Source organism: Acinonyx jubatus, chromosome B1 (genome assembly GCF_027475565.1).
Source record: "Acinonyx jubatus isolate Ajub_Pintada_27869175 chromosome B1, VMU_Ajub_asm_v1.0, whole genome shotgun sequence".
Classification (NCBI taxonomy): Eukaryota; Metazoa; Chordata; class Mammalia; order Carnivora; family Felidae; genus Acinonyx; species Acinonyx jubatus.
The window spans coordinates 26,143,702-26,166,912 of NC_069382.1; the positions used below are offsets into that span (position 1 = coordinate 26,143,702).

General features: G+C 43.6%; 1 long non-coding RNA gene across 2 annotated transcripts in view; it reads right to left on the reverse strand.

Moving 5' to 3' along the window:
- Positions 1 to 23,211, reverse strand: part of LOC106984664 (uncharacterized) — a 94,840-nt gene that overhangs the window by 48,972 nt on the left and 22,657 nt on the right. The window contains exons 4-5 of one of the 2 annotated variants that reach the window (XR_001431745.3): positions 8,463 to 8,708; positions 5,053 to 6,261 (exon numbers count right to left, since the gene is read on the reverse strand). This is a non-coding gene — a long non-coding RNA (uncharacterized LOC106984664). Of the gene's footprint in view, positions 1 to 5,052; positions 6,262 to 8,462; positions 8,709 to 23,211 lie in introns of those variants that run through there. The other variant, XR_008295897.1, reaches the window with a different exon arrangement.

The following is a 23,211-nucleotide window of genomic DNA, read 5'->3' on the forward strand; positions in this document are numbered from 1 at the left end:
TGCAGTCAGGTGGATGGAGAGAGCCCAGGGACCAGGGTGGGCTCTTCTGTTCTTGAAAAGATATTGAACACATTGCTGGCCAGCCTCTGCCTGGAGCCGATGGACATGGCTGATGGACATGGGGAGGGGAGAATAAACGAGTCCTCAACTGGGGCCTGAATTAAGTTTTCCCTTTGTCTCAGTGAATAAACCTGAAATATCCTCCAAGGTCCTCACGTGCCAGTATTCCCTAAATTTCATTATAATAAGATCAGGTTTGCCAGGCAGCGGGGAGTGAATCCTTTCTCAGCCCCATCAGCCAAAGTTCACCAGAGACCCACCTGTAGCCTGACAAAGTCAGACTTATCGGCTTATAGCTACGAAGTGGCCACATCCCAGAAGAATGGCGAGTGTCTCACCAAACAAAAGGGAAAACTAGAATGAGTCCAAGATTGGGGGAAGAAGGGCGGCATTTGGGTGGAATTGTGAAGTGTACCGTTTAGTGGCATTAGGTACATTCGCATTGTTGTGAATCCATCACCACCATCCATCTGCAGAACCCTTCATTTCGCACAACCGAAACTCTGTATCCTTTAAACATTAACTCCTCTTCCCCCCCACCCCCCCCCCCGCTCCTGCCCCAAGCCCCCAGCCCCTGGCAACCACTCTCCTACTTCCTGTCTCCACGACTACCCTAGGCATCTCTTATAAGCAGGATTGTTCAGTCACTGTCCTTTTGTGACTGCCTTGCTTAACGTAGCATGAGGTCCTCAAGGTTTATCCATGTTGTAACATGTATCAGAATTTCTTTACTTTTTAAGGCTCAATAATATTCTATCATATGTATCTATCACATTTTGCTTTTTCACTCACCAGTCCATGGACACTTGTGTTGTTTCCACATTTTTTGGCTATGGGGAATAATGCTCCTATGAACACCGATGCACAAATATCTGTTTGAGTCCCTGCTTTCAATCCTTTTGGGCATATATCCAGAAATGGAATTGCTGAGCCATATGGTAATTCTGCACTGAGCTTTTTGAAGAACTCCCAGACTGTTTCCACAGTAGCTGCACGATTTTACATTCCCACTAGCAATGTATGAGGGTTACAATTTCTCCACATCCTCACCAACACTTGCTATTTTCCATGTTTTTGATTATAACCATCCTAGTAGGTATGAAATGGTATCTCTCTATGGCGTGAGCCGATGTTTGGAGAGGCTCGGCGCTAAGCAGGACTGTGTATAAAAGGTTGGGGCCAGCAAGTAGACTCAGGGTCTGATTTCCTCGAAAACTGCAGAGATAAGTTAATGTGAAATGTGTGCAGAAACCCTTTATCTGAGCCTCTGTGCCTGGGTTGGTAATTGACACTGCTTCCCCGTTGCAAAGGGACTCATCTTCCAGGCAAAAGTAGAAAGCTCATTCTTGCTGATATAATTTCATACTTCAAAATTTTAGACAATCTATGATTTTAGGAAACAAGGCTTCTCAGTGAATAAGTAAAAGAAATACGCCTTAAAGACTGGAGTTGTTGTGACATTTTACAATGGCAGAGTGTCCTTGGAGAGAAATATTGGTTTCTCTTAACTTTGCAGTTGGCTTTATCTGTTATCTATTATCCAAGAGTGATAATTAGCATGGCAGATACTTTACTTTCTTATTCTGAGATAATTTTTACTTTCTCAGCATCAAGGATACCATAGAAAGGAAGAAAGAAAATCATAAGTGAAAACCTCCCTGCTCAAAATGAACCTACAACCCAAAATTCCAGTGCTCAGAGAGACCCTAAGAGACAGTCACCTGGCTGCGGCCACATCAGCACCAGACTGATGGCAAATGTGATGTTGGGATTTGCCTACTTTACCATAAGCTAGCAGGGTGACTTAGTTACATCATTAGCTTTTCTTGGCTTTTTAGTTTCATCTGTACAAAAGGGAGTTAACAATAGGACTCACGTGGGGCACCTATGTAGCTCAGTTGGTTAAGTGTCCGACTTTGGGACAGGACATGATCTCATGGTTCGTGAGTTCGAGCCCCACGTTGGGCTCTGTGGTGACAGCTCCAAGCCTGGAGCCTGCTTCGGAGTCTGTCTCCCTCTCTCTCTGCCCCTCCCCCACTCACGCTCTGTCTCTGTCTTTCTCTCAAAAATAAATAAACATAAAAAAAATAAAAATAAGTAAATAAAAATTAAAAAAAAAACGATAGGACTGCCTCCATAATCTTATTATTGGACAATTCAAGGAGGTAATGAGAAAAGCTTAAGATTCAACATGCCTTTCAAAGACATAGTATTTATTCTTCTCTGAACAAAACATTCGGACACTAGGGATATTGCTTCTCCTTCAAGCAAGAGCACCTGTTATGCCCAGAATTCGTGATCCCCAAAGACCACCAGGGAGCCGAGTCTGATGCAAAAGCAAAAGAGCCTTTATTCGAGCTAGCTCGAGCGCAATCCCCAACCTGCACCGATGCAGCAGTGAGAGACCAGAGAGAGAGAGAGCAAGTTTCAAAAGCACAAAGGTTTTATATAGGGGTCCAGGGGCAGTTGGTGAGGTAAAGGCTGTGGCCTCAGCTGATTGGCTGGGGAAGGGTCGTGGCCTCGGCCAATTGGCTGGGGAAGTTTGAACGGGTGAGCGGGAGGTTACTCACGGGGAGGAGGCGTGGTCTGAGGTTTCTGCCATTTTCCCAGAAAGGGGGCGTGTGGGGACATAGTCACTCAAGGTGGAGGACACAGAACAAGATGGAGTCGGCCAGCGTAGTTCCGCCCTTTCACACCCAGTCCTGCTTCCATGTTAACTGAGACTCAGAGGCGTTTTCCTCATAACCATGTGCTGTCAAATCCCGGCAGAGTCCGAGCAGGACCCACCTCTGATATCCCCCTCCCCCAAGCCTCTTCTGCTCTTCCAAAGAATTATTTCACCCATTTAGACTTTATGCTCATGGATAAAGATGTGGATAATTTCTTAATATTTCAGCCTTTCTCCTTGAAGTAGAAAAGACAGCTAGGGAGTCTATGAGCCTGAAATGCCAACTGTGTGATATACATCCATCACTACATAATTAGCAATTAGCTGAGCACAACAAAGGGAGATCCTGCTATGAATACCTCTCCACGCAATCCAGACAGGAAGATCATGTTTCTTTCTTCCTTGCAAAGTGCAAATTGGGAACCATCCAAGTATTCAGCAAGAATAAAGTACAACATTTAAATGAACCGTTTAGAAAGATGACTGGGACGCTTTGTGCAAAACAGTCAGGGCTTCTTTGGGGACCTTGTTTTCCCTGAGACCCAGCTTCCTGAGCTCAGGTTGACTCTCCAAAGTAGGATTTAAGAGATTTTTTTTTTTTTTTAATGAAGATGGAGCATTGTTCTGGGTAATGACTTCAGACCCTAGACTATAGTTAGCAGCTGATGAGGATTCAAGCTGAAAGATAATAATATGTACAAGAGGAACTGATCAGCCCTTTCCACTTTGTTTCTTCAGTGCTGAAAGCCAAGTAGAGCAGTCCCAGGCTGGCATGAAAGGCAAAGTGACCAGTATGACCAATGCATCTTTCCGCCCTGCGATTAGTCTAATAATCACTCTGCCCCCTAATTTTCCTGCCACTGCAGGAACTATAAATGGCATTCTGTGAGGCCACAAATTGCTATGGAGCACTTTGTGCATGAGGGAAATTCTCTCATTGTGTAAATGGATCAGTTCCCACCCTAAAATTACTGGCCTCTCTCTGACAAAATGATGCCGGAGCCTTATTACTGCCTACCGGATTGTGTAAAATTGACTAATTTTACAGGTTTTCCTTTTTAGCTTTTTCTATCTTATGATCTCTGAATGTGGGGGTTGCCAATTTTGGTCCAACCAGTGGAGTGGTCTTTTTCTTCCTTTCTCTTTCTCTCTTTCTTTCTCTTCCATCCTCTTTTAGGGATTGGCATCCCCAGAACTGTAACGGTCCAGGAAAAGAGTAGCTTCCCCTCAAGGCAATCGGTGGAAAGTACATTTCTATGCTCTTTCCCCGCCATGATTCTAGACCTAAACACTCTAAAACGTTCCCCCATCCATCTACTTCCCATCCCCCATCCCTCCTGGACCCCCTCCCTGCCCGCCCCCCACACAAAAGATTCACTGTTAAGGGCTTGCCTAAATTCTCATACTCTCACCAGTCAGTCTTTCTTGGCCTATCCAGGAGAGGTTCACATGTCCTTCTTTGCTCCCACACTGCCCTGCTTCTGCTTCTAAAGTAGCTCACTTCTCTCTGGTTATGTAAGTCTGTCCCTAAACTGTGACACCTTAGAGCCCAGGAACTATTTTCCATTCACCTTTGCATCCCAGGGACAGACCATAATGCCTGGCACGTACATTACCCATTCTTTATAGGAGACAATTTAAGCATACTTTTAATTTTTTAAATGTTTGTTTATTTTGAGAGAGAGAGAGAGAGAGAGAGCAAACAAGCAGGGGAGGTGCAGAGAGAGGAAGAGAGAGAGAATCCCAAGCAGGATCAGCAGTGCTTGAACCTACGAACCCCATGCAGTGCTTGAACCTACAAACCAAGAGATCACGACCTGAGCCGAAACCACGAATCGGACACTTAACTGACTGAGCCACCCAGGTACCCCGATTTAAGCATAGTTTTAAGGTACTGCTTAACAAAACAAAACAGAGAAATGGGTAGAAATGCTTTGTAAGCCTGCATTGGATGGCTGGACAAGCAGGGGACAGAGAGAACACAGGCGGTACCTGTGTCCTGGGGAGCCCACAGCCAGGACACATCATAGCATGGCTGAAATAGGGAAATTAACTGGGTGTCATGGAAACATGATGGGAGTGACCAGCTCAGCCAGGGACCATTTGAGGAGACTGCACAATGGAGTCACAAATGGTCTTGAAATATGGGTAAAGTTTGGCAGTATTGGGATGATGAAAGGCATTCGAGGGGAAAATAGAAATTCCAAGTCTAAAGGGCAAGAGGAAGCACGTTTGGGGCTCTGCCCCTGCCCTTCTCACCTGTGTGTGCACCCATTCAACCCCCTCCCCCCCACCCCCACCTTCCGTGCATTTCGTGGGCTTTCAAAAAGGAATCTTTTCCATGAAAGGTGGGCGAATCGGATGAAGGAGGCCAAAAGGTACAACCTTCCAGCTATAAAATAAAGTAAGTACTGGGAATGTGATGGACAGCGTAGCAACTATAGTTAATACTGTATTGCATGTTCGAAAGTTGCTGAGAGTGGATCTTAAACGTTCTCATCACAAGAAAAGAAAAGCAGTGGCTGTGTGTGATGATGGCTGTCATAACCAGACACTGTGGCGATCATTTTGCAATATATGCAAACGCCAAATCATTATGTTGTGCACCTGAAATTAATATGTTATATATCCATTACACCTCAAAAGTAAAGAAAGGGGGGCACCTGAGTGACTCAGTTGAGTTGGTTGAGGGTCCAATTTCGGCTCAGGTCATGATCTTGCAGATCGTGGGTTCGAGTCCTGCGTCGGGCTCTGTGCTGACAGCTCAGAGCCTGGAACCTGCTTTGGATTCTGTGTCTCCTTCTCTCTCTGCCCCTCCCCTGCTCTCTCATTCTCTCTCTCTCTCTCTCTCTCTCTCTCAATAATAAACGTTAAAAAAATTTTTTTTAAGTACAGAAAGGAATCTCTTCACAACTATTTCAGAATCTCATTTGTCTTTCCTGCTGGGTATTTGGAACTGCAGGTCCCAGTAGGTGGGGTAGGCACTCCCTAGAGGGTCAGTGTGCTTAAGGTACTTTTCTCTAGAGGAAAAGAGAATTCTCTCCCTTCGCTTACAGTGGGATCCTGGGGGCACTTGTTTCTGGTTGCTTATTGGTAGAATCAGAGATTCTTCTTATCAGAGAAGCCTTCAGAGGTCACCAGCTCTGCCCCCATTGGAACATCCTAACCTAGTCCCTCTAAACTCCGTCCCCCCACCTTGTGTGTAGCTTACCCTCGAAGCTTCAAAGACACCAGAGCATCACCCAGGAACATGCTAGAGAGACTCTCAGGTGAGAAGAGAATGGAGCTTAAGTTCCTACCCGTGGAAACCAAGGCATTATTTTTTGTCCTGGATTCCTTCCTCGCTGCCATTTTATCACCACCTCCCACAGCAAAATGACCTCCCACAAGGCCCTAAGGACTAGGAACGGGACAATAGTGTGGTACCATTGCATGCTTTAAAATTCTCATTAGGTTTTCCTTTTAAATCAAGGCCAACTCCGAATATGTTTCTGGATTGCACCTTTCACTGCAGCTGTCCAGGTTTAAGTGGCCTGGAGGGAGTATATTAAGTGGACTTGCCACTTAATTGACAGTGGACTGTCAATTAGGATACAAGTTAGCTGTACGTCAACTTTAAGAGGTTTTGGCCTGTGAATGCCCTGATTCAACTCCTACATTCTGTGTCTCTCTTGCCCCTTGGGGTTCCCTCCTGTCAGTCCTGCCAGCTTTTCGGGGCTCTCATTCATGCCCATTACTGTCCAAGGCCTCCCTCTGGGGGCACCTCACCAGGAACTGACCTCCTTGCCCTCCACACCAGTGGCTTTCCTGCCCGGGTGTGTAATAGAGTCACCTAGGAAGTTTGTTTCTGTTTGTTTTGTTTCCATTCTGGGGCAGACTGTTGGTTTTGTTTTAATTTTTTTTTTTAACTTTTTTTTCAACGTTTATTTATTTTTGGGACAGAGAGAGACAGAGCATGAACGGGGGAGGGGCAGAGAGAGAGGGAGACACAGAATCGGAAACAGGCTCCAGGCTCTGAGCCATCAGCCCAGAGCCCGACGCGGGGCTCGAACTCACAGACCGCGAGATCGTGACCTGGCTGAAGTCGGACGCTTAACCGACTGCGCCACCCAGGCGCCCCATGTTTTAATTTTTTTTAACGTTTATTCATTTTTGAGACAGAGAGACAGAGAGACAGAGCGCAAGTGGGGGTGGGGCAGAGACAGAAAGAGACACAGAATCCGAAGCAGGCTCCAGGCTCCGAGCTGTCAGCACAGAGCCCGATGCGGGGCTCGAACCCACAAACTGTGAGATCATGACCTGAGCCAAAGTCGGTCGCTTAACAGACTGAGCTACCCAGGCGTCCTGACTGTTGTTATTTTTAAAAAAAGGGCCTGGCTCAGTCAGTTAAGCATCCGACTCTTGATTTCAGCTATGGTCATGATATCACGGTTCATGAGGTCGGGCTCTGTGCTGGCCGCATGGAGCCTACTTGAGATTCTCTCCCTCTCTCTCCCCTCTCTCTCTTTCTGCCCCTCCCCTGCTCGCTCCAGTGCTTGCTCGAACTCTCTCTCTCTCTCTCAAAATAAATAAATACACTTTTTTTTTAAAGGTCCCAGAGAATTCCATTGTGCAGCCAGGATTGAAAAGCACTGAGGTAGGCAGTGTTTATTTGTTTTAACTTCTAAAACCTGTAAAACTCTTTGTTCAGACAATGCAGAAACCCTCATGTAAAAAAAAAAATGGAGCAGACTTTCTTTGGTTGATGAAGTGAGTGTGGAAAGAAACACACATCCATAGGTGACTCCATAGGACTGTCTGGAAGCCAACGCTTCATCTTCATGGATACCTCCCCACCCCATCAAAATGCACCTTCCCCAGGAGCCACTCCATTAAGCCCAGGGTTTCACAAATGATTTCTGTAAAGGGCCAGTGAATAAACATTTTAGCCTTTGCAAGCCATATAATTTCCACTGCAACTACCCAACACTGCTGTTGAGTACGAAAGCAGCCATAGGCAACACATAAATTAATGAGCGTGGCTGTGTTCCACCAAAACTTCGTTTACAAGAGCAGACTGTGGACTGGATTTGACATGCCAACCGTAATCTGCTGATCCCCGTTTTAAAGCATTGCTCCCTTCAAAATGATTGATTGTAAATCTTTCAAGCTAAATATTTGTATGTCTTCCTTCCAGGTTACATCTGTGCTCACGAAGTTACATATGCGTTAACCGGAGCTCTCTGATAGTAGCCCATCATACCAAGAATTGTTTTTCTCAGATGGTTTTGGTAGAATTAATCCAGGGGAGCAATTCTTTGGTGGCAGTGGAAGATTTACACAATGGGCTAAACTAGGATGACCGTAATTCTTTCAATAGTCTCCTCTTCTGAATTGGAGTGTGAAGAACACGGAACTGAGGTCCCTCAAACCACCTGGAAGTCTTTGGTGGGAGGGCACCGATTTGGGAGAGTGGCAGCTGTAATAATTTTGCCCCCTTGGTTAGGCAATCACGGTGGCGCGTTGGGGTAAAAACGGTCTTGCCAGAGTCTGTCACGTTTGCTTGTGAGAGCCTTACCGGGGCTTCTCCTATCTGAAGGATCACCCCCAGTGCGGCTCAGAACGGAAACTGAGCAGCAATGGTCCAGGAAGGCTGTGAATGCTTCTATGATAGAATCCACATAACCTGACATGGAGGCTACTCAGAGTTTAGGGATTTGATTTGGCTTCTCAACAGTTCCTCATGTGTACTTACCTTGGTACCACCTAGCTCTGAATTGTGTCTCTCTCGGGCCGCATTCAGGATCTACTCGTCCTCCTCTGATGGCAGAACAGCACTCTGCTCTCTGGTCATGATGCTCTTGAGATGCTGGAGGGCGCTTGTTTAAAAGCATTTTTTTTTAAAGCCACATTCATTTTATTGCTTTCAGTTTCGAATCTACTTGTCATTCACTTTTCTTCCTCATTCAAGAAATGCCTTAACTTTTTTCTTTGATATCCCCTGTAAATCAGAAATGAAAATAAATGTGAAACTAGTTAAAGATACGAATGCAGAAGTATTTAGTAAGACATAGCCTGAGATTTGTAACTGATTTTGAAATACAGCTAAAAACTGAGATATAGATTGATAGATAAAAGAATGGGCGGAAATGCGATAAAATAGAATAAAATGTTAATGGTAGAATCTAGGTGGTAGATATATGAAGGTTCATTATAAAATTCTTTCAATGTTTCTGTCTACGCTTTGATAAAATGTTGAAATAAATGTTGAGATATTCAGAAAAAAATAATTTCTTCATATGAATTATGTCAGTTCTTGATTCAAGACTCAAAAACTTGGACCAGCATGTAAGAACCACTCTGCTTGGAGTACTAATTATGAGTAACATTATCACCAAGGCGCCTGATTAGATTCAAATATTTTATTCCACCAGCATGGCTGTGAAATCCTGTTAAGCACCAAGTACTAAGTGAAGTGTTCTGGGATCAGCATAATTTCCTCTTTTCTCTTTCTTGGTTTTCCCTTTGGATCTCAGGTGGCCACAATTGGATTCATCATAATAAACCTTGGTACCACTCTCATCACAGGCCTATGCATGGCCCATTCTTATTTATTTCTTATTTAGTCATCTGTATTAAGCACCTGCAAAACCACCAGCCAAAATAAAAGCCAGGACCTTGACAACCCACATCCAACCACATGGTCTCCCCAGCCCATCCCAAATCACCCTGAATTCTATGATCATCATTCCCATGCCTTCATATATACACATGTGCGTTTTCTGTACATCTATGGAGTCCTTTAAAAGTATATGATTTGGAAAAAATAAAATAAAATAAAAGTATATGATTTAGGGACACCTGGGTGGTTCAGTTGGTTAAGTGTCTAACTCCTGATTTCGGCTCAGGTCATGATCTCACAGTTCATGGGATTGAGCCTCACGTCGTGATCTGTGCTGACAGCACGGAGCCTGCTTGGGATTCTCTCTCTCTCCATCTCTCTCTTTCTCTCTCTCTCTCTCAAAATAAGTAAATAAACTTTAAAATAAATAAATAAATAAATAAATAAAGTATATAATTTGTTTTTAACTTTACCAAAAGGGTATATTCATTTTGCTCCGTCTCGGTTTTTTTCCCACTTGCATATTATTTATTGCAGAGATTTATCCATACTAATTGTAACATTGCTGTGGTTCATTTGTTTGACTACTGTATAATATCCATTACGTGAACCCACCATTTATTTGTTCTCTTCAGTTATAAGCATCTGTTCCCAGGTTTTAGTATTATGAACATTCTCATACATATCCCTGCTGTGTATGTGCAAGAATTCACCTTGGCAATAAGCCTAAAAGCGGGACTGCTAGGTCATAGGGTACATTAAGGTGCACCTTTAGGGGATAACACCAACTGTTTCCCAAAGCGGTTGTACTAATTCGTACTCCCCCAGTAATATGGTCTCTGTCCTAGACAACATTCAACCCAGTGGAAAACACGCAAAGCTAATGACATGATTTCTTACCACCATGCGTAAGTAGGGTGAATGATGAAATGTAAGCTCCAAGATATGCTTCTTGGCAGTGAGGGGAAAGTGGTATATGGATTTGTCTCCTCCTCTCAATTGATACTCATTAGAATTGCCTCCAGATAAGATGTTCGTTTCTCGCCTAACACTCCTGTTTTCCTACTTGTGGACTCGTTTTTGTGGTGAGTCCTCTGGGCTCCCCTCCATCTTAGAGGCTATGGGAATGTTGTAACCTTTTATTCTTTGGCAAAACCGAAAGCCCCTCCCTACAAGCATCAGCCCCTTACACACCTCTTCCAAAATTCATTTGTCCCCACTCTGCCACTTTTCTTCTGTCCAATGAGTGGCCTTCTGCCTGGAGGTCAGAGGTGCCAAATTAATCCAGAGATCTTATTTGGGCCTCTGGGTCTGGTGAAAAAACACCCCCTTCCAGAAACAAATTGGTGTGATTCGTTTTATGGTTCATCCAAGTACAGTCAGGCCGTCGGTGTCCTATTTGCGCTCAGTCTGTCTAATAATATCTGTGCGGCCACCCCTGGAAATGAATGGTCTTGAGCAGGGCAACTGATAGGCCCGTGACACCTCCTCCCCGTGAAGGCTCTCACGCGTTCATTCTGTGTATCAATTCACCCAGACGGGGGAGCAATCTGCCACTTGTGCTGCAGGTGTGAGGGTCACCTCAGGTTTCCCGAGCCCCGGGATTCAGTATGCTGCTCCCACCTGCCAGCGAGTCTCCCACACCAAGGCGGCCTTATCAGATAGCGAATTTCATTACGTGCTGTCCACTGGGAACCCTACTAAAAGCAATAAATTCATTTCGCTGTGCTAGTCTCTGGACCATTAAAGCATTTTAGTCCTGTTGCTCCTTTAACATCCCATGAGCCAAATATTCACTCTGACAAAATGCTATTCATTACAAAGTTAAGATGACTTTGACTCTATTTCTCTCCCGCATAATATAATGAAGACACTTTGTCCTGGATTCATGTACAGCCTGATGGTATTATGGATAAAAACATGCCAAGGCAGGCAGTCTTTTCTCGAAAATGGATTGAAATTACCTCTAGCTAGCTATGCCTTGCTTAGATAAAGAGTAGCTGGGAAAAAAGAAAAATAGAAAAGGTTTTCTGCTCATTTTTAATATCCTGACCAACATAGTGCTTTGGGGAGGATGATCAGGAAAAAAATAATAATAAAGTCGTAGAAGGAAATATCACTGGAATATAAAAAAAAAACAAAATCCCTTTTACCCCTCTTTTATCCACAGATCCTTCCCCCATGCTGAGAGTTAGCAAATAGATGGGAGAGCCTGGTGGAATTATGGAATATCTCTGGGGCCAAGCACAAGGTAGATCTTAGAAAGATATTGCCGATTGATTGATTTAAGCAGAAACTATAGCTATGTTTGATTTATCATCGAGGTCAGCTTGTGGGTCCAAACCCTGCCTCCAACACACACCAAGATCAGGTACATTTACAAACCTCTGGGAGCCTCTTTCCTCCTCTATAACATGGGGGAAAGAGTACCTCCCTCCTAGGTTTATTGTGAGGACTAAATGGAATAATCTATGCAAATAACCTAGCCCAGCCCTTCACACACAGTAGAGAAAAATGATTTTTTTTTTCCTTTTCTTTGTCCTTCCTGTGCAGAGCACTAAAGGGAGAAGCCGGAGAGATGAAGCATGAGAACATGAGACTGTTGTGGGTCTCAGAGAGAAAGCTTTGTCACACCTATTCGACTTAGAGAATGTGATCTTTCTTCTGCCTACATTGAAAGAATTAAACCAAATAACCGCATTAAATCTGATCACGGTGTTTGATGCAAGAATGAGGTAGCAGATACTCCGGACAAAACCTGTGAAAGGAAGTTCTTTGTGGCTGGCAGATGGAAGACGCCGATGCGGGCCCTGGGACCTGGCTCCCTCCGGTGTTAAGTGTAACCGATCACACTGCGCGCCTGATGCACCCCGGGCTTTAGAGCTGTACTTTCGGTGCACGCTTCACCCCTACTTTCATCTTAATCCCGTCCCTTCATTTCCTTTCTCCTACAAGCACCACTCGTCTTGATTTCCTTGCTTATTTTCGACATTGCCGAACGCTATGTACCTTTGCAGGCCACCTTGTACCTTATCTAATTACTTTGTTGATTAACTAAAACTCAGCCTTTCTGCATTTCTGCCCACCGCTCTGCACCAGGCTGTTCTCCCTGGGACCTGATGGGAACGCTAGAGGCTTGTCAGGCTACGGCTGACGTCCTGCGCAGCTCAGCAACAAAGGGAGGCTCTGTGGCCTCCACAGCCGGGACCAGCGCCATCTCAGAATAAGGCGAGATTCGGGCTGAACTTTCCAGAACGCAGGAGAAAGCCCCCTATCTGCCAAGAAAATAGGAGTCTTCCATCCTCTCGTCTGTCCAATTAGAGAGACTGCTTTATAAGGAAAGCAATTGTTTCCCCAAAATGTTCCCATCCAGTCTCTTTGGGGTAGACTAACTTAATATTTTTTTTTTTAAGTTTATTTATTTTGAGAGAGACAGGGACCGCGCGAGTGGGGGAGGAGCCAAGAGAGGGAGAGAGAGAGAATCCTAAGCAGGCTCTGCGCTGTCAGCACAAAGCCAGACACAGACTCACCAACCAACCGTGAGATCATAACCTGAGCAGAAACCAAGAGTCAGGTGCTTAACAGACTTGAGCCATCCGGGCACCCCAAGTAGATTAACTTTAAAATCTGACCTGATGGGGTCAACCCTGAGGAATTCTTTGGAGAGTGTGTGGAATCCATCTGGATACTAAAAACTCTCTCTGAATGCCTTCTTAGACTCTGGAATTACTTTGGAAGAACACCCTTAGAATGTTATGACAACAAATAACTCTATGGGGACAAGGAAGGGGGTGAATAAGGACAAATAAGAATTTTCCCACTTAAAGCTGTGTATTTGTGCCTCAGTATGTTCAAATAGCCCATCAATTATTAACAGACTGGGAACATTTCCAAGTCCTGCATCAAACACACAACACCAGAAGGCCTTCTCCAAAACAGGTTCTATTTATTGAATGTTGTTTACTATCTCTTGGCAGCTTTGTCTTTTTAGATGCTGTTTAGAAGCGTCAAGTGGGGGAGATCTCTGTTTAGATGTCTCAAATAAAAGACTGGCAGAAACTCAAAGGCAAGTATGTTAACTTTAGTTTCTTAGATCAAAGAAAGTTGCTCATCAGAAAATCCACCCATGTGGAGCCCCTTCAACCCGTTGTATCAGTGCAGAACTATGATTTAGTGGTAAGGATTAGAGTGTAATGCTGTGGTATGATATGCTAAAACTCAGAGCTCAAAATGGTGTGAGTGTGGATAGAGGAATAGATATTAGCCAAGAAGAAAATTTGTGGTGTCTCTTCCGGGCAGCATTGAAAATTTCTTTTTATCCTAAAGCCCTTGGCTATTCTCAAAGTTAGGAGGAGTTGAGAATGAATGAGAAATATAGGAGATTTTATTCTGTGTATCCGATAATTTTTTCCAACCATATGTAAATATAAAGACCTGGCTTTCAAAAACATACACAATGGGGTAGGCTTCTGGGTATAAAATTGGGAACTCATTAGGTATGCTCATTGATTATTTTGTTGAGATGAGTAGTTTCCTCAATTTCAGGGGAGTAAAGGCTGAGACGATAGAATGAGGAAAACAGATGGGGAAAAACAGATCCACCAAGACCTCATGAGTGACTGGCCATGGTCCTGAATTTGCGGCAAAGTTTCAGAGGTGGCCCCAAACCTTGGTGTGTTAGAGATGACTAAGCAAAGTGGCTACCCTAATGAATAGCATGGGTACCTGCTGAGGACGCAGCAATTCACTGCCTGCCTACGTTTGGGGAGGGAGGGCTGCTTCTGTGGCCATTTCCATCAAAGTAACGGAGAAGCCCAAATGTCTCCTCCTATCTGAGACTGCAGGCATGTGGAGAAGTCTAGGGTCCCTTAGGTGCAGGTACAGAAGGCAAGGAGAGGTGGATTCTTGCTGGGTGTATCCGCCAGCATTTTTGCATCCCCTCACTACCAATGCCCCTCACAGTCAAGGAGTAGGCCACATGGAACTCTCGGGGCCTCGGATGCCACGCTGCTCAGGTGCTAGCCAAGCAACTGGACACCTTTTTCTGTATTAACCCTTATTTCCTGCACAGACAAATGGAAGTCCAGAGAGGTAAAATCCTTGCCTAAATCCACCTAAAGCAAGGAAGTAGCTAGGAGTTTACTACAAGCCATGAATTACAGATTCTAGGCCCATGGGTAAGCATCCAAAAGACCTTACCTTCTTCCTTGAGGAGCATCTTAGGGTGAATAACCCCATCATGTAGGATCAATAAAACACAAGCAATTTTTATTCTAATATATAGAAGCATAAATGGAAAATGTATCCCGGGTTTTTTTCCCCCCCAAAGGAGAGAAAACACATGAAAGCATCTTAAACTACTTAAAAGAAAAATACAAATCTAGAGTATAATTATTGTTTTATTACAATATCTCATCACTTGAATTTCTAAGAAACATCATCCTACTTAACCTCAAGGGTCCTTGAAAGGGGCACAGAGTCCCAGCCCCGACTACAGCAGTTGAGGAATTGGAGTCCCATCATCCTCTGGTGACAATTCAAAAGGAACCCTCTCTATCTTTGCTATGTCATCTGAAGATTTATATTCCAAAAATAAGCACTGCAACGTATTTGGTTAATGACAATCACAATGTACAAAAATGCCCAGATGAGCTTACTCTGTGCTATCTCTGATGTGGAATAACAAAACAGAGAGGAATACTTGGGACAGAACCAGGACTGCCTCCCACCTGATGCCTCATTATATGAAAATGGTGCCATTTTTCCCTGAACGGTGGACCCCAAGAGAAGACTTAAATTTTTCTTTTCCGCTTCCCCTGAGGAGCAAATTTCACGTCGAAACAGAGTTACGCGAACCGAAAGCAATTTGTGTACCTAAAGTATTCAGAAATGCTCAGCCTGCAGAACCATCATCAGCATTTGATTGCACACTTTGTTCCTAACAAGCACTCCTTGGCTCTCCAAAAGGTAATAATTGTAGTTCTTCTTCATTCACTTTAAATTAATTTGTCCTTGGGGGGTCACAGGACTGCCAGGTTAGCAGCCCTAGAATCTAACCTCATAATTGTACTAAACTATAGCCTTATAAAGCCTCCCTGAGCAATCACTTAAAAAAAATTATGATTCTCTCCAAATCTTGGAGTTTAGAAAATAGGCACTGAGGGACGCACCTGACCTAGACCCAGAGGTTGATTTCTGATTTCTGTAAGTATTAAGAGAGAGCATTCTACTCTGTGCTGGGGATTCACAGATATTTACCATTTTCACTATCAGGTGACATTGTTCTGGGTGACAGGCATTTAAGGACATATAAAAACCACACTCTTTCCCTGGGTTTGCTAATCTTGGTTGAGTTTAATCTGTCGTCTCTCTTTCCCTGTCTCCAGCTTAGGAATGCATTTACCGGTGATAATAGCAACGTGCAATCTGAAGTGGACGAAGTGCAGACCTTACGGAGATTTGAGAAGTCAAGCCGATATCGCAGATTTGAAGCAGCACTCTAAACATTATGAAGGAACCAGCATCTGTGAGCACCTACTCAATGCCAGGCCTCGTGCTAGTACTTTCCACTTACTGTCTTATGTAATATTCATGACAGCCTGCTGAAATGGATTTTATCCCCCTTAATTATAGAGTAGAATTTGAGGTTTGTGGATGTTAAGTCAATTGCCCCAAATCACACAACCAAGTAGGTGGTGGAGCCAGATTCCAAACCAAGAGCCCAGAGTACGTCCTTTCTGCTTCTTCCTGCAACCCGCAAGCAAGCAATGGTTGTGCTCTCACCTCTGGGCTAAAACCACGCTTTGGGGGCAGCAGGAGGATGGGTCCAGCTAGTGAAGCAGAAATCCAGGCAGTAAGATCTGCATCTCAGGGTGGTAGGACCCCCATACTTGACTGAGCTTCTAAAACTGATCCAAGAGGTCAAATGCAAGAAATTGGAGAGTCAAATGCTTCCTTCTGGGGCCTTGGGAAAATCAGACGCAGAAGAAACGTTCATGGTTACAGTCAAAGCCCATTACAGAGGCTAGGAACAATTACAGGAATTACAGGATGTGCTGAGCAGAAAAAAATAGCTACTGGTTGGGTCAGACTGTGCTCAGAGGAGACAGCCGATTGCTAAGCAGAGCTGAGAGGAAGCTGAATGAGTCCAAAGTCAGAACAGAGAGATCCTACCTGGTCAGAGCCAGTGGTCAGCTACTCTGGTAAGTACCCAGGGAGCAGCCACTTTTTGAAGTGCGGCTTCAAACCCTGGCCTTCCCTGACCTTATCTTTAGGTGCACTTCACCTCACAAGTTGTGAAGCAGTGTGGGTCCCCACCAGGGATCCAGCTCATGTCTGGTGATTCTACAGACAGCTGCATAGGCATCTGAACGCTATTAAAACCTTTGTGTCCCCAGGGTCAAGCACTGTGCTGAGATCAGAGAAGGGATTCAAAATATTTGCAGAAGGCAGGAAGGAAAAGAAGGAGTGAATAAGCCAGATTCAAGTACCACTAACACACCAAACAAGTCCAGGTCCAGGGTTGTGTCGGGAAGGGACAGAAAAAGCCACACCTGAGCTTCCAGGTGTGGAATGGCAACCATTAGAAGAAAAGGGCTGTGACTCAGGACTCTGTCACCAGGACATGTGGGTTGAGGGACTCTTTAATCACAAAGAAGGTCCACGATGCAAGATGGAATATCCACTCGTCAGAAAATGCAGGGAAAATAAGGACCTGCCTCCAAGGAACTGGGAGATGAGTTAGGACCTTCAACACCAAGACACAGGAAGGAGGAAAAACCAGGGATGCGGACGTGGTGAGGAGAGCGGGACTGATAACCCAAAGCCCCGACTAGGACCACTAGGGCCACCAGTGGGGCCCTCTAACTCGGGCCACTGTTAGTTTTGCAATAAAGTCGAACCTAATGGAGGGGTTCTATCTTCTTCACAGAGAACGTTCCAGGTCCAGCAGACATGGAAACCTAAGGGAGTATCGCACATTTGTCTGGTGCCCAGTTACCAGTTAACTCAGTCTGGCCCCTAGATAGCTGAGGAGATAGAGTAAGTCCTGCCTGGTTTGGTAAAAGAGCTGCCTCTCCTGTTGAGCTTTTTAAAAAGAGGGAAGACAAAAGACATTGATGAATGATTAGCTGGAGAAATAAGGCGGTGGGGCAGATGACCCATAGTCACAGTTCTTCTGCGAAAGCAAGGTAGAAGTGGGGCAGGATGACCCTCCAGGGCGATGCGTGATGTTCCACCCGAACAATATGCTTTCGATCCAGTCCCTGCCTGTACGTTCCCGCTCCTGGGGATGGGCTGGCCGGGTATTTGCCCCTTCCTAGCATCCTCTGCTATCGCCACCTCACTTATTTTAATTTTATCTGCACAGACCAAAAACTCCAAGAGAATAGGTACTATGTCTATTTTTCTGCCTTGTGTCCTCAGAACCCACGTCTGTGTCTGTGATGCTCATTAAGTAACAGTCGGATCAATGAAGGACTATCAAGAATTTATCTCTAATTTCAACTACAGGGAAGAAAGGCAAATTTTAAAGGCCAGAGATACGAGGATATACAGTATACCCTGTATACTGTACAGGGATAGATTGCTTTTAAGTTTTTCCTTAGAAGGCTCCCAAGGGCTGCAGTGTGTGGCAGCTTATAATCTCTCTCAACACAGAGCCTGGGGCTGGAAATCCAAACGTTACGCAAAAAGAACGCACGACAAAATGAATGCTATAACTTAGTAATTTCTAGGTCACTTGCAAATGATTACCATTAATAATTACAAGCTTTTATCGGGCCCTTTCTATTTTCAGGGTGCTTTGCAATCATTCATTGGTTATTCCTCACAACATCGCTAGGAGGTAGATCATCATTATTATCGCATTACAGATGCGCTAAGGATGTCGAGCTGGATTTAATTGATCCATGAATGTAGCTATTTTTAGTGGTTCATTGGCCCGGCTGCTTTCTGGTCTTAAAAATCTATCGATGCTATCTAGAGGGTGATCCAGCTAAGGTGCGGTTGAGAAAGAAACATTGCAGAAAATGACAATCACAGGAGCAGAGTAGGTACTAAATTTCTGAAAGGTTTAGAGGTGCCACAGAGAAGCGCCAATGGAATCTAGAAGTACATGCATCAGCTGCTGACCGGGTTCTAAACAACTGCATTTCTCCTAAGGTTACTGCCGCTTTGAAAATAGGGATTTAGGTTAACATGTATCGGTTTGAAAGCAGTTTGTGCAATTTGGCCTCACCATGTTGAGCCAGGTTTCCCATCAGTGATGTATCCGAACACCAGGACCAAATTATTTTGTGCATATGGGAGCTACAAGTGACCAGATGTTCACTCTGAGGACTAAAGCAAGTATGGTCACATGTTGGAAATCGTATTGCCCAAGAAGGCTGGTGAATCTGTGGTGCAACATGTGAGTCATGGAAATGATATGTCTCCATATGCGAGGAGAGTGTTGTAGCTGCCTGTCTACGGGATGTTTGTCCTTCCCCTCTCCATTGTCTGGCTTTCCATTTGGCCATCTGTGGAGCCTTCTCAACAAGCAGTGACATTGTCTTTGTTGTGGGTTCAGTTATATCCCTCCAAAAAGCCATATTGGGAGTCCTAACCCCTAGTACCTCAGGATATGACCTTACTTAAAAATGGGGTCTTTGCAGAGCTAATCAATTTAAAATGAGGTCATAAGGGTAGACCCTAACCAAGTAGGACTATTATACAATCCTATTATACAATATAATGCTATATTATACAAATAGGACCGGTGTCCTTAAAGAGGGTAAAGTTGAATACAGAGAGAGACATATAAAGAGGGAAGATGGCCTTGCGAAGGTGGAAGATTGGAGTGATGCATCTGTAAGTAGGGGATCACCCAAGATTTCCGGCAAACTGCCAGAAGCTAGGAAGAGGCACGGAAGGATGCTTTCCCCTAAGGTTTCAATGGAAGTGCTGTCCTGTCCATACTTGGATCTCAGACTTCAAGCCTCCAGGGCTGTGAGGCAATAAATTTCTGTTAAGCCATCCAGTTGCTGGTACTTAGTCATGGCAGGTATAGGAAACTAATACAGTCCTACTAATAGGCTCATCTCAAACGTAGATGAAAGATGACATATTGTCCAAGGACACCGCCCAGCATTCAGTTCTTTCTGGTGCTAAGTCACTTCCTACTACGTAAAATCTTGAGTGTGTAAAAGAAGATCCCCATCATCCAGACCACTAGGCAACATTTGGAATTCTTATATTAACAGTTACAATTATGCATAGCTCTACACCATACAAGTTGCTTTCTAGAAAACTAAGATTTTCATATTAACAAACTATATCCCTAGTTTGTTAGAGGACCTTTCTTGGAAAACACATGTTTTTAGTCACACAAGACAGAATGGGGAGAGTGCCTGGGTGGCTCAGTTGGTTAAGCGGCCTACTTTGGCTCAGATCATGATCTCACAGTTCTTGAGTTCAAGCCTTGTGTCAGGCTCTGGGCTGACAGCTTGGAGCCTGGAGCCTGCTTTGGATTCTTTGTCTCCCTGTGTCTTTGTCCCTCCCTGGCTTGTGCTCTGTCTCTCTCTCTCTCTCTCTCTCTCTCTCTCTCTCTCAATCAAAAATGAACATTAAAAAAATTTTTTTTAAATAGAATGGGGAAAAAGCTGAATGGTATCACATGATCATATGAAAAAAGTGTTTTAAATGCATATATTGCTAGTATCCATCACAAGCAATTAAAAAAAAATTTTTTTGAACGTTTATTTATTTTTGAGAGACAGAGCATGAGCCGGGGAGGGGCAGAGAGAGAGAGGGAGACACAGAATCCGAAGCAGGCTCCAGGCTCCGAGCTGTCAGCACAGAGCCCAACGCGGGGCTTGAATTCACGAGCCGTGAGATCATGACCTGAGCCAAAGTCAGATGCTCAACCAGGCGCCCCCATCACAATTTTTTAAAGCACAGTGAGTTAAATCCAAATAATGAGGAAGAAATGAAATAACAAAGAGGAGAGATTAAAGAAATCAAAACTATAAAGCAAAGAAAATCAACAATGTCAAAAATTGGTTCTTTGAAAGACAAATGTCTTTCAAATGTCTAAAGGTGATAGATATTTAGCATAACTGATAATAAAAATAGAGATAAGACACAAATTGCGAATATTGGAAATAAAAAAAGGACACCACTGTAGATTAAACATGTGAAAAAGCTGATGAGATTATGAACAGCGTTATGTCAACAAATTGACAATTTAAACCAAATGTACACATCCAAAGGAAAACACAATTTAATACACTGACAGAAAATTACATTTAAAAATTCAAACATGTATCTATTGAAGAAATTGAATCTGCAATTTAAAACTTTTATACAGGATGCCTGGGTGGCTCAGTTGGTTAAGTGTCCGAATCCTCATTTTGGCTCAGTTCATGTTCCAAGGTTCATGAGTTCGGGCCCTCAGTTGGGCTCTGCACTGACAGCGTGGAGCCTGCTTGGGATTTTCTCTCTCCCCCCCTCTCTGCCCCTCCCCTGTTCGTGTGCATGCTCTCTCTCTTGAAATAAATAAATAAACTTAAGAAAAAAAAAGCAAAACCTCTTTTACAAAGAAACTGCCAGTGTTAGATGGCCCCACTAGTAAATTCATCTAAACATATTGAAGGATGGGATAACACCAGTCTTAACAAACTCTTCCACAGAATATAAGAATAGAAACACTTCTTAACTCATTTTATGGGGCTAACATAACCTAACAGCGACATTACAGGAAAGGAAAATTATAGAGTAATATCTCTCATGAGCATAGATGTTAATATCCCAAGCAATGTGTTAGCCTAGACCTCTTCACAATAAACTATAAAGCATTTTTACAAAAATTAAAGCAGTCTTAAATAAATGAATGAACCATATGCACCAGCTGGAAATTTTGATATTATAAAATGTAAATTCTCCCACAAATAGATATATGGATCCAGGGGCGCCTGGGTGGCTCAGTGGGTTAAGCATCTGACTTCGGCTCAGGTCATGACCTCACATTTTGTGAGTTCAAGTCCCGCATGGGGTGAGTTCAAGCCCTGCTTTGGTGAGCCCCACTTCTCTCTCTCTGCCCCTCATGGGATTCTCTCTCTCTCCCTCTCTTTCTGCCCCTCATTCACTTGTGCCCTCTCTCTCTCCCCAAAACAAAACAAAACAAAACAAATAAACAACAACAACAACAACAAAACCAATATAGATCCAATGAAATACCAATCAAAATCCCAGGTTCATTTTCGTGAAAATTGACAAACTGATTCTAAAGTTTATATGATAATGCAAATAATGTGGAATAGCCAGGACAACTTTGAAGAACAAAACTAAAGGACCTGCAGTACCAAATGTCACAACATGCTATAAAGCCACAGTAATTAAGACAATGTGGTGTTGGTACAGGACAGGTAAACAGATGATGGAACTGAACAGAGAATCCAGAAATAGACTCAAAACAAATGCAGCTATCTGACTTATGAAAAGGTGACTTTGGGGGCTCCTGGGTGGCTCAGTCAGTTAAGTGCCCGACTTCAGCTCAGGTCATGTTCTCAAAGTTTGTGGGTTCGAGCCCCATGTCAGCTCTGAGCTGACAGCTCAGAGCCTGGAGCCGAATTCTGTTGTCTCCCTGTCTTTCTGCCCCTCCCCTGCTTGCCCTCTGTCTCTCAAAAATAAATCAATGTTAAAAATTAAAATAAAATAAAAAGGTGACTTTGCAGTGCAAAGGAGAAACAGTGGACTTTTTGGTAAATTGGGTCAAATGAATATCCATATGGAAAAGCCACATTCCTGTCTCACATCATAAGCAAAAATGAAGTCTAGAAGATTTCAGATTTAGATATAAAAGACAAAACAATAATGCCACTAGATGGGAGAATATCTTGATAATTTAGAGCAAGCAGATTTCTCAACAGGACACCAAAGCACTGACCATAAAGGGAAAAAATGAACCTATTAGACTTCATTAAGATTAAGAACTTGTGTCCATTAAAAAATACACTGAGAGTGAAAAGGCAAGACACAGAATGGGATAACTGTGTATGTGTACAAAATTTCCCATACATAGGATATGTAACTTTTCGTAGATCGATACAGCCTAAAATCAATAGAAAAACAAAATGAGCAAAGGACTTGAATGAACATTTCACAAAAGAAAAAAATCAAAACCACCAATAAACATGAGAAGCTTCTCAACATCAGTTGTCACTAAGGGAACATAAATTAAAACCACAATGAGATATCACTACACATCCACCAAAATCAATATGGAAAAGAACCGTATGTTGGTGTGAAGGAACACTCACTCATTCACTGCCGCTGAGAATGTAATTGGCACAACTATTTTAGTAAATTTCTTGGTAGTATCTACTAAAGCTAGGGACATTTGTACCCAACGGCCCGATAATTTTACTCCTACGTATACATCCTATAGTCATGCATACACATAGTTACTGAAACACAAGTACTGAAAATACAAGAATGTTTCGAGCAGCACTACGCTAAGTAGGCGAATAATGAGAACACCTTAATGTCTGTCAAAATAAAATGGGTAAAGGGAACGCCTGGGTGGCTCAGTTGGTTAAGCATTTGACTCTTGATCTCAGCTAAGGTCATGATCTCACAGTTCATGAGTTCAAGCCCTGCATCGGACTCTGTACTGACGGCACCGAGCCTGCTGGGGATTCTCTCTCTCCCTGTCTCTCTGCCCCTCGCTCTCTCTCACTCTCTCAGAAATAAATAAACTTAAAAAATAAAATGAATAAATTGGAACACCAGACAGCAATGAGAACAACCAACAATTGTTACATTGATACAGATAAACCTTACAAACTATTGAGGAAAAGAAGCTAGGTACAAAAGAGTTCCTCCTGTACGATTCCATTTCTAC